Below are 13,528 nucleotides of genomic sequence, written 5' to 3'. Positions count from 1 at the left end.
ACAGGACAGGCATGAGCCACCATGCCTGGCCTGCTGCCAGTTTTTAGCCTATGATTTTTAAACATGGATAGATCAGATAAGAAACACCAGGCATCTGAAGAAAAATCTGAAATAAATGAATCGGAGAGAGAACCATGGATGACAGAATATTAAGGAGAAAGTTATCAGTATGCACACAACAATTAATAAAAGTTATGCATAAGTGAAACAAGGAAAAGATGTTGATATTAAAAATGATAGCAAAAATGAAAAATTCAGTAAATGTTTGGAAAATAAAAAGGTTTCAGATGAAAAGAATTTTGATAATAAGAGAAAAAAAGAATGTTAGAGGAACAGCCCAGGAATCTCCAATACCAAAGTATTTGAAAACAGAGAAAATAGTTCATTAGATAAAAGAAATCTTAACCCTAAAGAATATAGGTTTTCAAATTGAAAGACCTGCCAATAGACTGGGTGCGATAGCTCACGTCTGTAATTCTAGCACTTTGGGAGGCTGAAATGGGTGAATTACTTGATGTCAAGAGTTCCAGACCAGCCTGGGCAACATGGCGAAATTCCATCTCTATTAAAAATACAATAGTTAGCTGGACATGGTGGCACACACCTGTAGTCCCAACTACTCGGGAGACTGAGGTGAGAAGATTACCTGAGCCCAGGAGATCAAGGCTGCAGTGAGCCATGCACTCCAGCCTGGGTGATAGAGTGAGATTCTGTCTCAAAAAAGAAAAAAAAGACCTGTTAATATCCCAGAAATATGGATAAAATGGACCCAATTCAGGCATGTCATCTTGAAATTCAGAACACTACGATGAAGAGTAGATTTTATTCACTTCCTCACAGAAAGATACAGATAATATACCAAAACTTAGGAATGAAAATTTTCTTCTTATGGCAACATTGAAAACTATAAAGCAATGGTCATGCCTTTAAAATACAGAAGTAAAATGTTTTGTGGCCTACAATTCCTTAACCCATGAGATTTTTAATTAAATGTGAGGGTAGGCCGGGCACGGTGACTCACGTCTGTAATTCCAGCACCTTAGGAGGCCAAGGCGGGCGGATCACCTGACATCAGGAGTTTGAGACCAGCCTGGCCAACATGGTGAAATCCTGTCTCTACTAAAAATACAAAAACTTGCTGATTGTAGTGGTGCGCACCTGTAATCCCAACTACTTGGGAGGCTGAGGCAGGAGAATCGCTTGAACCTGGGAGCCGGAGGTTGCAGTGAACTGAGATGGCACCACTGCACTCCAGCCTGGATGACAGAGTGAAATCCTGTCTCAAAAAAAAAAAAAAAATGAGGGTGACAAAAATACATTTAAGGTCCAAAAAATCTATCCCAAATGCACATTTTCTCAGAGAAAAAAATATATATTTTTTCAGTAAAATATATATATACACACATATACATATATACATACATATATATATATATATTTTATTTTTCTGACAGAGTTTCTCTCTTGTGGCCCAGACTAGAGTACAATGGCACAATCTGGGCTCACTGCAACCTCCATCTCCCGAGTTCAAGCGAATCCCGTGCCTCAGCCTCCCAAGTAGCTGGGATTACAGGCATGTGCCACCACGCCCAGCTAATTTTTTGTATTTTTAGTAGAGACGGGGTTTCACCATTTTGGCCAGGCTCGTCTTGAACTCCTGACCTAAGGTGATCCACCCACCTCGGCCTCCCAATTTGATGGGATTACAGGAGTGAGCCACTGTGCCTGGCCAAGAAAAATATTGAGTGATATGATCCATTGAATTGAGTGAGGAAACCAAACCACAAGAAGATATGAGATAGAGGGAAAAGGAGATTTGATACTGCAGAAGTACAAAAGAAATATCCAAAATAATGATAGGAGAGTTACTGGAGGGGAATGAAATCTACAACTTTCACAAAATTTAAGTCAAAATGGATTATAGGCCTAATCCGTAAAACACAAAACTATAAAACTTCTACAAGATGATGTAGGAGAAAGTCTAGGGACCCTTGATTTTATGAATTTTTTTTTTTTTTTTTTTTAAGGAGTTTTGCTCTTGTTGCCCAGGCTGGAACCTCAGTTCCACCTGGTGGAATGGTGCCACCTGGACTTACTGCAACCTCTGCCTCCCAGTTTCAAGCAGTTCTCCTGCCTCAGCCTCCTGAGTAGCTGGGATTACAGGCATGTGCCACCATGCACGGCTAATTTTGTATTTTTAGTAGAGATGGGATTTCACCATGTTGGTCAGGCTGGTCTCAAACTCCTGACCTTAGGTGATCCACTTCCTCAGCCTCCCAGAGTGCTGGGATTAGAGGTGTGAGCCACCATGCCCGGGCAATGGTGACTTTTTTAGATACAACACCAAAAGCACAATCCATGAAAGACATAACTGGTAAGTTGAACTCCCTGAAAACTTCTCTGTGAAAGATCATGTTAGAAGAATGAAAAGACAAGTGAGAGAAAATACTGGCAAACCATGTATCAATAAAGAACTTGTATTCAAAATACAAAGAAGGCTTTAGAAACTCACTAAGAGAACAACCCAATTTTTAAAATGGCAAAAGATCTAAACAGACACTTCACCAAAAAAGATATACAGATGACAAATTACCATATGAAAAGATACTCAACATTGTGCCCTTAGGGAACTGAAAATTAAACCAACAATGAAATAGCATTACACACTATTAGAATGTCAAAAATCCAAAACACTGACACCACCAAATGCTGGCCAAGATATGCAACAGTAGAAATTCTCATTCATTGCTGATGGGAAAAAGCCATCTGATACAGCCACTTTGGAAGACATTTTTGCAGTTTCTTCTAAAGCTAAACATAACATGTGATGTAGCCATCCTGTTCCTTAATATTTACCCAAATGAGTTAAAAACATGTCCACATAATAACCTACACACAGATGTTTATAGCAGCTTTATTGATAATTGTCAAAACTTGGAAGTAACCAAGAAGTCCTTCACTAGGCAAATGGATAAACAAACTGTGGTACATCTATACAATGGAATATTATTCAGCAATAAAAAGGAATGAGCTATCAATTCACAAAAAAGACATGGAGAAACCTTAAAAGCATTCTTCTAAGTGAATGAAGCCAATCTTAAGGGCCTACATACTATATACTTTCAACCATATGACATTCTGAAAAGGATAAAACTATTAGAAGATGGTAAAAAGATCAATGTTTTCCAGAATGGGGGTGAGCTGGGGGAGGGACCAATAGATAGAGCACTGGGGATTTTTAGGTCAGTGAAACTATTTTTATGATACTGTAATGGTAGATATATTACATTATACATTTGTTAAAACCCCTATAATGTACAACACAAAGACTGAACCCTAATGGGAACTATGGGCTTCAGTTAAATAATGATGTATCAATCTTGGCTCATCAGTTGTAATAAATATATCACACGAATGTAATATATTAATAGAAGAAACTGTGGGGGTGGTGTGGGGGCATATAGAATCTCTCTGTACTTTCTGCACAAGTTTTCTATCAACCTAAAAGTACTTTAAAGAAATTAAGTCTATTGGCAAGGAGTGCTGGCTCACTCCTGTAATCCCAGCACTTTGGTAGGCTGAGGCAGGCAGATCACCTGAGGTTGGGAGTTTGAGACCAACCTGACCAACATGGAGAAACCCCGTCTCTACTGAAAATACAAAATTAGCTGGATGTGGTGGCACATGCCTGTGATCCCAGCTACTGGGGAGGCTGAGGCAGGAGAATCGCTTGAACCCGGGAGGCGGAGGTTGTGGTAAGCCGAGATCACACCATTGCACTCCAGCCTGGTCAACAAGAGTGAAACGCCATCTCAAAAAAAAAAAAAAAAAAAAAAAAAAAGGAAAAAATAAAGTCTATTAATTAACATTTTTAAATTTTATTTAAAAATGAAGTCAAAATATAATATTTTAATGGTTGCTAAAACAGTTGTATCCTTAAAAATACTGATTTTCAGATATAAAGAATGATACAATAACTGTCAACAAATTGATTGCAAAAAAGATTTTGTCTCTGGCCTTAAATACCTTCATCATTAAGTGGTATTCATATTATACTCTGTGAGAAAAATTAAAGGCTCTGAAGATGTTATGCCTTTCCTATCTGTTTCATCTTTACATGTCCACTATTCATCTTTATAATACCCTTAATCTAGTAACACTTCCCCTTATCTGATTTCCCCTTCCTTCCTTCCTTCCTTCTTCCCTTCCCCTTCTTTTCTTTCCTTCCTTCCTTCCTTTCTTCTTTCCTTCTTTTCTTTCCTTCCTTCCTTCCCTCCCTCCTTCCTTTCTTCCTTCCTTCCTTCTTTCCTTCTTTCCTTGCCTGCCTGCCTGCCTGCCTGCCTGCCTTCCTTCCTTCTTCCTTCGTTTCTTTCTTTCCTCGTTTCTTTTTTATTAAACAAAGTCCCTATCTTTTGCCCAGACTGGAGTGCAGTGGTATGAATATAGCTCACTGTAGCCTCTGCCTCTAGGGTTCAAGTGATCCTCAGCCTCCTGAGTAGCTGGGCCTACAGGCATCCGCCACCACACCTGGCTCAATTTTTTTTTTTTTTTTTAAATTTTTTGTAGAGATGGGGTTTCGCCATGTTGCCCAGACTGGTCTCAAACTCCTAGGCTCAAGCCATCCACCTGCTTCAGCCTCCCAAAGTGCTGGGATTACAGACATGAGCCACTGCTCCAGGCCCACACAATATTTTAACACGTTTGTGAACTACCCATTCCCCTTATAGTTCTCTTGGAAACTCCTTTGGATAACCTTGATTTAATTTTATTTGTTCAAGGTTCATACCTGAAAATAAAAGCTAAAACTATCGAGCAAGCTAAGCCAAAACTGACATATTCATTGGTATTTGAACCTCTTCCAGAAGCTAAATCAGCAAACAGCTAAATCAATGTTTTCAACTGGAGGTGAAGACAGCCAGTACTGGCCAAACCCTATTTTTCTAGAAAAATGAACTTCCCATCTCTTCCTTACTGATTTCTGCAGGTTCCTCTGGGGTGCATTCTGGTTTACCACAGGAAGCTAAATAAACCTAATTTTGTTTAACTGTAAGTGTGCTCCCTGCTGGCCTTTCATTGGTGGGCTTTTGAATTAAGTGTAATATTCTTTAAGTAAAATTATTAAACTTGTGAAAGAAAAAAAAAAACAGAAGAAAAACATTGAGATCTAGTGCCAAACTAAGAGTTCTTAGACTTGACACCAAAAGTACAATCCATAAAAGTAACAATTAGTAAATTTGCCAGACCTCTTGGTGTAATGATTAGTACTCTGGACTTTGAATCCAGGATCCACTGGGACCTGATCATCTTCATTCCTACAGTTTTGAGGAATGAAGATGATCAGGTCCCAGTGGATCCTGGATTCAGGGCATCAAAACTAAAAATATGTGTATGAGAAACTGGCATAGCCAAGAGGATCCTAAGGAGATATGACAACTAAATGTGGTACCTTGGATTGGATCCTGGAACATAAAAAAGACATTAGGTAAATAAGGAAATATGAATGCTACATATATTAGTTAATAATAATATGATAACTAATAATGTAATAATAGTTCGATTGTAACAAATGATTATACTAATATAATATGTTAATAATAGAAGAAATTATAAGAAGAAGAAACAAAGGCATCCAAATTAGAAAGGAAAAGGTAAAAACCATCTCTATTCACAGATAACAGAATCCTCTATGAAGAAAATCTCAAAAAATCCACAAAAGGCTACTCAAGCTACTAAACTAATTTAGCAAAGTTTCAGTTTTCAAGATCAACACACACAAATCAGTTGTGTTAATACAGAATAGCAGTGAATAATCAGAAAGGGGAAATTAACAACCAAGTCCATTTATAATAACATCTAAAATAATTAACTGCTTAGGAATAAATCTAACCAAGAAGCTGAAGGACAGGTATACTGAAAATTACAAAACGTTGCTGAAAAAAATTAAAAACCTAAATAAATGGAAAGACATCCCACATTCATGGATAGGAATACTTAATATTCCACTACTAATACTACCCAAACTGATCTACAGATTTAATGCAATCTCTACTAAAAATCCAACAGCCCTTTTCACCTAAATGGAAAAGCAAATTCTCAAGTGCATGTGGAATTGCAAGGAGCCATTAATAGCCAAACCAATCTTGAAAAATAAGAATAAAATTAGAGGATTCAAACTTCCTGACCTGACTGAAACTTACTATGACACTCCAGTAATTAAAACTGAATAGTACTGACATATGAAGATATAGGTCCATGGAATAGAATAGTGTCCAGAAATAAATCCTCAGATACATGACTCATTTTTGATAGGATGGCAAGACAATTCAATGGGGGAAAGGAGAGCCTTTTCCGAAATGATGCTAGAGACCCACATACTGTGAACAAAAGTTCTCTGAAAAGAAATTTACAGGAAAATGACTTTTGTCCAGTGAAAAGTTTGCAAACGGGCAGAAGCCTTCAAAAACAAAGGTGTGTTCCAGAGAACAAAGAGAGGGTTTTATAGCAGACGTTCCCGCCGAGGTTCCCAATTAGTCCCTTTATGCAAATTAAAGATTGAAATTTGCTTTAGTTCCCATGAGTTGATGCAGCTGAGTTCTGATTCATCAATACTGCTGAGCCCTGATTGGTTGGTACCGGTGAGCTCTGATTGTTGACTCAGATGAGCTCTGAAAGTTCCTAAGTTAAACAGAGAGAGCGTTTTCAAGGAATCTCAGCGTACTGATGTGACCTCTAGTCAATAAAATGCCACTTGGCTCTATTTTAAATCTAGGCCCAATTAGCCACTTAAGGTCCATCTTAAAGTTTGGCTCTTTCAGGTTCACATTTGTTCACAATGTGAAAGATTCAGGTTAGACCCTTACTTTGTATCATACACAAAAATTAAACTCAAGAGCTAAAACTATGAAACTTTTAGAAAAAGAATTGGGGGAAATCTTTATGACATTGGATTTGACAATGATTTCATAAATATGACAGACACAAAAAGTACAGGTAACAAAATAAATAAATAAATTGGACTTCATCAAAATTAATAACTTTTGTGTATCACAGTACACTATCATAGAAAGTAAAAGACAACCTACAGAATGGTAGAAGATATTTTCAAATCATATCTCTGATAAGAGATTAATATCCAAAATGTATAAAGAACTCCTACAACTCAGTAGCAAAAACAACTAATTTTAAAATGGGCAATAGACTTGAATAAATATTCCTCCAAAGAAATGTTAGGCCAATCTTAGTATCTAATATCTAAGAAGTCTTTGCCTAATGTCCGGTCACAAAATTCTTCTCATGCTTTCTTCTAAAAGTTTTAATAGCTAATTTAGATTTTACATTTAGGTCTATGATCCATATTAAGTGAAATTTTGTATACAGCATGAAATTTTGGTGGAGGCTTGTTATTTTTACATACGGATGCTGAATTCTTTCAACAGCACTTGCTAAAAATACTTTATGTGAGGTGCAGTGGTTCATGCCTGTGATACCAACACTTTGGGAGACGAAGGCAGGAGGGTGCTTGAGCTCAGGAGTTTGAAACAAGCCTGGACAACATAATGAGACCCCATCTTTACAAAAAGTGAAAATTAGCCCATCATGGTGATGCACATCTGTAAGTCCCAGCTACTTGGGAGGCTGAGGTGGGAGGATCACTTGAGTCCAGGATATGGAGGCTGCAGTGAGCCATGATCATGTCACTGCACTCCAGGCTGAGTGAGAGAATGTGACCCTGTCTCAAAAAAACAAACAACAACAACAAAATATTTTTTCTCCATTGAATTTCCTTTGCACCTTTATCAAAAATCAATTGCCCACATTGACATAACAGTGTATGTTCAAAAAGACCCTTTCAAGTTTCACTGAAGATGCTGCATTCATCCCTGAACTGTTTGTGATCTGTACTGTTTTCCAGTGTCATCTGTTTACCCACTGCTACCTCTTTGACTGTAACCGGCCTGTGATTCAGTTAGTATGTTTTAAAAAAAAAAGTAATCTTCAATAAAAATGCATATCTGAATCAAGAATTATGGCTATAGAATCTGCTAAAAGACAAAGCTGCTAATGAGCAAGTGTCTTCTGAATCTGTGACTTTGTATTTCCTTGCTTGTTGTCTTTTCTATGGCAAAAAGTTATACTTTATTATTTTTTGGTCCATTTTCTTTTTAAAGAATAGAAAAATCCAGAACTTTTTTTTTTTTTTTTTTTTTTGTGGCACTTCACAAGAAACCTATCAAGGATCACGATTCCTTGAAAACCAGGAGAAATAAGGCCAAGTACATGCTCTCTGTTGTTCATCTTTGAACTGAGCATTAAACATCTGCACAACATGTATAATTTTGAAAGCATCCTTTTTTGTTTTTTTTTGGTTTTTTTGGTTTTTTTTTTTTGAAACAGAGTCTTGCTCTGTCACCCAGGCTGGAATGCAGTGGCACAATCATGGTTCACTGCAACCTCCCAGGTACAAGCGATCCTTCTGCCTCAGTCTCCCGAGTAGCTGAGACTACAGGTGCACGCCACCACACCCAGCTAATTTTTGCATTTTTAGTAGAGACGGGGTGTCACCATATTGACCAGGCTGGTTTCGAACTCCTGACCTTGTGATCTGCCCACTTTGGGATCCAAAGTACTGGGATCCCAGCACTTTGGGAGGGCAAGACGGGTGGATCACCTGAGGTTGGGAGTTCAAGACCAGCCTGACCAACATGGAGAAACCCCCATCTGTACTAAAAATACAAAATTAGCTAGACATGGTGGCACATGCCTGTAATCCCAGCTACTCGGGAGGCTGAGGCAGGAGAATCGCTTGAACCTGGGAGGCAGAGGTTGTGGTGAGCCGAGATCACATCATTGCACTCCAGCCTGGGCAACAAGAGTAAAACTCTGTCTCAAAAATAACTGAATAAAAAAATAAATAAAATTATAATTATGTTCACTGTTTTGTTACTGGAAAGATATAATACAAATGGAAAATTTGAAACAATATACCACTATAACATTGCCATTCCTGCCAATCCAGTCTCACACCAGAGTTAATCACTTTGTTACAGTTCAGTCTATATCCTTTCAATTGATTTTTATGCCTTTGTAAACACATCTCTCTATATATATCAATAGCTAATTCAAAATATAAATAGAAGTATGATTTACATAATATACTGTCTATCAGGAACAAGATACACAACACACACACACACAGTCTATCTTGTCTGTTTTCCCATCACATGTCTTTATCTGAATTAATTACACAGTCTAATTTTTTGGGATATTTCCATTGTTTCCATTTTCCACTCTCCACTCTAATAAAGAAGCCCACTGTGAACACACCCCAGATCTGTGCTGAGGTCTTGGTGCCTCATCCAGACGTCCAGCACTGAGGTGTCTCCTGCCAGACCCCCATCAAGCCCGGTATTGATGGCCTGCTGCTAGATCCTTCCTCACCCCCTACTGCTCCCTGGGGCCTGTGAGTTGGGAATATCCCTATTAGCTTTAGTGAGAACTCATTTTGTACCCAACGGTTGAGGAGCCCTTGAGAAAACAATTTTTTATCCTTGGGCAGTATAAAGGTAGGTTTGATGTCCCGTGTAGGATGAGTTGGAGTTTGGAGAGGCTGGAGATGCAGATCCTATGGGAGGTCATTGCCAGAAGCAAGAGCAAAAGCAGTTCCACACCTGACTCTTGAGAAGCACAGGACCAAGATCCTATGGTTTGTCTTCAGAATCACCACCTCCCCAGTGAATTCTAAATATAATCTTGTCCTTTCCTGATAACTTCCCTCCCATCCTTGGTGCACAATCTGAAGTTGTCGTAGGTGAGAGAGAGGTGAAGAAAGAGGGACCCTGGAAGATTCACCCACTGAAAAGTCTCTGAAGACCTCTGGGGCAAAAACCCTGGAAACTTGAATTTTCCTGCGAGAGAGTTTGCCATTTGGCCCTTTCCTCCCGAGATCGCTAGAGATGGGCAGTTGGCAGGAAAAACCAGAGCCCCCAGAGACTTAGAATGAAGGTGGCACCTTCCGCACCATCTGCCTGCTGGGTCCCAGGCTCCCTGCGACCCTCAGTCCCTGAGGTCTCAAGCTCCAGGAGAGGGGCCGCCGCAGGAACTCAGGGAATGAGAGGGACCGAGGGCGTCTCCCCGCCCGTTCCTTCCTCTCCCGAGGGGCAGTTCCCTGGAAGGCCGCTACCACGCCGCTGTCTGGCGCTCACAGTTAGAATTTCTCGGGTAGTCTTCGGAAGGGCGGCGCCCAGCGTTTGACCTGAAGAGGGGCGCTCGGAATTCGGGAAAGGGAAGTAGTGCCGCCCCCAAAGTTAGAGAAAGAGGAATGGGAGGCGGTCAGCGCTCCCACGCTTCTTCCCGATCCCTCCCAGCAAATTCTCAGCCCGTGGCCTTCGACCCGCACCAGGTCCCAGAGTGGGTGGAAAGGTAAACAGACTCTCTTCAAACTGACCCTTCAAGCCGGGATCAGACAACGCGAGCCCCCTGGACCCAAACTCTGTCCGCCCCGAGGGACCACTGCCCCACAGTTCCCAGACGGCGCGGCGCTCCTGGGCTGGCGCGCTGCGATTCCCAAAGAGCCAATGTCTGTCACCCGCAGCTGCAGGAAGAGGGACTAGAGCCCTGTCGCCGGGTCCTCAAACTAGAGAGTAAAAACTAAGCACCGATTAAACACACCGCCCGGGGGCACGAAAACACGTCAGGCAGTCTGGATCTTGGCACCACACTGGAAGGGTGAGGTCCCGCGGCCCTGCGCAGGTGAATGAGAAGATTCTTGGACTGGCAACCCGGCTACCCGGAGGCCCGCTGTTCGTTAAGGAACCTTCCCCGGGAACTTGCCTTTAGGGTCCGGACAGAGGGGAGGGAGGGGTCCCGTGTGCCCGGGAACTCAAAGCTGAGATCTCCAGCAGTTAAGCAGTAGCGGGAGATGAGGCAGCCGGGTGGGCCTATCAGTCCTGATGCCCGGGCTCATTCCAGGGTTTATTTTCCTTTGGTGTCTCCCAAGCCCTCGCTAAGGCAAGTGATAAATGAAGTGGCTGGACGAGAAACTGGAGGGGTCCGCGGTGGCAGAACTGGGGCTGGGAAAGCTCTTTGGGGCTGTCGCTATACCTCGGTGGTCCCTACTGCCCATGTGCTGGGCGCTGGCTCGCCAGGTTAGGGAATCAGCTGTCTAGAAGAGCTCCAGGGCCCCGGACGACCCGTGCACATCATTCGTCCCCGACGGCCACCTGTCACCAGAACACTGCGCTTTGCGCGAGGTCTCATCGGCCGCCAACTAAACTCCTTGGAGGCAATACCCAGCTCGAAAGCCCAGGTCCAGCCACATCACTCACTAAAGGTAGTTATACGCGGAAAAGGCTGATCCCTCGCCGCCGCCTTCCTAGGGGGACCAGGAGCTTTTGGAGAAGCCCTCCAGACGCCGGCTCTCTCAGACCTTGCAGTGTTCAACACATTGATGTGTTTCGCCCCATTCCTTTCCACAGATTAGCCAGCCGGTCACCCTGAAAGAGTCTGGTGACCATCAAGATTGCTTCCCCTGACCTCATCCAAGTGAGCCAGTTTCCAGTACCAAAGCCCACTTTGAGCTAAGCACCCTTAAAGCTTCCACACCCTTGTGGCACAGAAATCAAACCGAGGCCCTCGGAGAATGCAAAAAAATGAAAGTGGAAGACCCAATATTCTCTGAGCCAGGACAGGAAAACAAATCTCCAGGAGACCAGATATTTGGTGTTCAACCGTGATGGCCAATGGAGTCTCCATTTATTTGGTGCCTGAGTCCCTTGAAGACAAACCTCCATTCCCAGAGTTCAGATGACCACTGCAATAAGAAGTCTCATCATCCCTCCAAGAACCCTTTGACCAGTATATTCACAAGTGGTCCCCTCAGCTCCAACAGAAATGACATTGGCAGCTCCTACAGCTCTACTGGAAACTTCAAAGGCAGGGAAGAGAGGAGGTCCTAGTTTGCAGTTTGCCATCCCTCCTGATCTGCTCCTGATGTCTGAAATACTCAGTATCTTCTTCCCCTAAAAAAGGCACAGAAGAGCTTGAACACAGGAGGCTGAGGTTACAGTGAGATGATATCGTGCCACTGTACTCCAGACTGGCGTCAGAGCAAGACTCCCTCTGAAAGAAAAAAAAAAGGGCACAGAAAAACAGCTGTCCACATTTTGCTGTATGGGGATTAAACAATGAGGTTCAGGCTGAAGACACTCCCTCACAGAAGAAAACAAAACAAAACTCAAGGAATACATCAACCACATCTGTTAGTTCTGGGCCCCATGAAGGCAAAACTTTGCTACTGCCTTCTAAGTCATAGGGGGAGCTTATCCTGTCCTCAAAGCCCCAACTTGGTTATGCAGTCACTGCAGAAAACTTGGACAAGAAAGCTGCACTCTGGTAGATCAACAAAGTCATAAAGGAGCAGACTGAGGCCACCAATGACTGTCCCTGAGATTGTGCCTGCCACTCAACCCGTCCTTTCTGTCACCCTACCTGCTGCTGGGACTGCTCCATTTCCAACTACCCTTCCATTTGTGAGCACTAATCCAAGCTGGAGAGCTTGAAAGTGATGCAGAATACCCCAGGCCCACTGGCCTTCCTATAATCCACTGGAGGGATAACCTGTGTAGCTGCTTTGCCTTAGGAAACATCCAACTTGCTGACCCCTTTGGTGTCCTGGAACTCAGAGACACTTCCAGGCATCTCTTCAGACTTGAGGCCAACAGTCACTTACTCCTGGTTGACTCCTGCTTCTACCACATTACCCATCACTGACCCCACCAAGCCACCTCTGACCCCTCAGACTGACAGGTCTGCCAAGCCCCCAACCATACCTGCTCTAAACCAATTCCTGTAAGCATCCCAACCCTTAGTTCTCCTACACATACAGATCCTTTTGGATCTTCTGATCCACCTATATTTAGACTAGTATAGAAGCCCAGTCTGAAAGAAAGAAGGCCACTTGGGACCTGCCAAACAGTCACCTGACAGTGAGGCCAGTGGCTCAGCATTTGGTAGCACAGTCCCATGAGCCTTCCTTTTGGAGAAATGCCAATCCTAGGGCACTGGTGCTCTAGGATAGGTCTGTCTAGCTCAGTCAGGAATTCCGTTTCTGAAACATTCATCTTTGAAGCAGGCCCTAGTAGGACCACTGGTGCCGTCAGCCCTTTGGGGTATATTTGGTCCTGAACACCCAGGATCCTTTATTCAGGGCACATGGTTTTCCTTCAAAGGAGACAGCACCACAGAGTAAGCCTGGGTTTCAAAACCTCTTCACTTCCCCCGAGCGCGGTGGCTCACACCTGTAATCCCAGCACTTTAGGAGGCTGAGGCAGGTGGATTACGAGATCAGGAGATCGAGACCATCCTGGCTAACACAGTGAAACCCCGTCTCTACTAAAGAATACAAAAAATTAGCCAGGTATAGTGGCGAGCGCCTATAGTCCCAGCTACTCGGGCGACTGAGGCAGGAGAATGGCCTGAACCCAGGAGGCGGAGGTTGCAGTGAGCCGGGATTGTGCCACTGCACTCCAGC

This window comes from Chlorocebus sabaeus, chromosome 17 (genome assembly GCF_047675955.1).
Source record: "Chlorocebus sabaeus isolate Y175 chromosome 17, mChlSab1.0.hap1, whole genome shotgun sequence".
Taxonomy (NCBI): domain Eukaryota; kingdom Metazoa; phylum Chordata; class Mammalia; order Primates; family Cercopithecidae; genus Chlorocebus; species Chlorocebus sabaeus.
This window is presented reverse-complemented; position numbering follows the sequence as displayed.